The sequence below is a fragment of the Quercus suber genome, unplaced genomic scaffold (genome assembly GCF_002906115.3).
Source record: "Quercus suber isolate HL8 unplaced genomic scaffold, Cork oak 2.0 scaffold_95, whole genome shotgun sequence".
In the NCBI taxonomy this organism is placed as follows: Eukaryota; Viridiplantae; Streptophyta; class Magnoliopsida; order Fagales; family Fagaceae; genus Quercus; species Quercus suber.
In genome coordinates this window covers 988,547-990,111 of record NW_027069560.1, presented here as the reverse complement: position 1 = coordinate 990,111, position 1,565 = coordinate 988,547, and positions in this window count along the sequence as shown.

The following is a 1,565-nucleotide window of genomic DNA, read 5'->3' as shown; positions in this document are numbered from 1 at the left end:
GTATGGTTGACACCTGCATACTACAAAAGGCCGTAAGTAATGGCTTGATGGAGATGGTATAAATCATGTGAAACCAAAGGTATTTGTTGGCACTTGAGATGCTAAGGATTGAAAACTTTTAGGACATTTAATAGTGCTTTAAGGTTGTTCTTGCCCCTTTCACGACCAAGTCACAATGGCAACAATGTATCTCTTTGAGGATGCGAAGCGAGATAAGGAGTTGATAGAGCTTTCCCTCTAGTTGACAATACTTCTTATTCACAAACCGTTCCTAGTGTGGCATGCCTTCCACGAATATGAATAAGTACGCGTGTAACGGCAAATAAAGCCGGGAAGGTGTGCCCTTGTTCTTTGGTTGGACTGTCTGTCTTTGGTGTACCCTCTCTTAGGGTTAGTGGGCTGGCACAAATACTAGATCAAAATCGCGCCAATATGTAATCTTGTCATCAGCCAATTGCTCTACTATTATATAAGGTTTTAGAATATGTTGGTCGCATCTAAATCTTTTCAAGAAACACCTCGTCCTCCTCTTATTATTATTTTAAAGCTTTCACTGAAAAGTGACAACTATGTTCAAATAAGCCATATTCCAACTAGTTGAAAGAGCTATAAGATCATATTATATACGGATTCCACTATTTTAGTGAGTAATATCAAAATAATATACCCTTGCAAGTTTTGGAATAGTTGGTTGGCAAAATATTAGTTGCATCATTAGCAATTAGTTGTTTTTAAATTTAAATTTTTATTAAAAATAGTTAATTTAAAAAATATAAAAATAATATTTTTGGAAAAAACTTGGTTGAAAAACTAGACAATGGCTACAACTCCCACTAAAAAAATTAAAATGACTTCATATTTTGAAAATCTAACTGTTAGATTGCATATACTTTATATTCTTAACACAAATGTCAAATTATGTGCCAATTAATTGTTATTTATTATTATATTCATAAACTTATTTTTATGCATAATCTTAAATTACAAAAATTTGAAATTTAATCATTTGATTGATGAATAAATATTGACATTTGATCTTATGGAAATTTTGTAATCATAGAAAATATAAAAAGAAAATATAATTTAATGGTGAATTTGTCAAAATTCATATTCAATAATAAAAAAAATAAAAAAAATTGAGTAGAGTTGTGACTATTAACTGCAAACTAGTTTCTAGTCAAACTTTGACCAATTTTTAGTCATACTCTTAATTATCTTTTGATTATTAAATTTGTAGGGAGAGAACTCGGTGAAGAGGCAAAATCTCTTTGAGCCCACCAAATTAGAAGTCCAAAAATAGCTGGTGATATGGGTAAAATTGTAAATAGTAATATTCACCTTTGCAAAGGTATAAAGTGACCCTCCTAATAGACCTGATGGGATTCATTGGCAAGTAACAATAGTATGATGACTACAACTTTAAACTGACGAGGTCAACTGACGAAAAATGGAAAGCTGACGTCCTTAAACTAGATGAGATACATGAGACTGACGGTTCTGACATATTCTTGACTTGGCCACCACGTATGTGTATATAAGGAAATGTCTTGCGATCCACGCTCAGT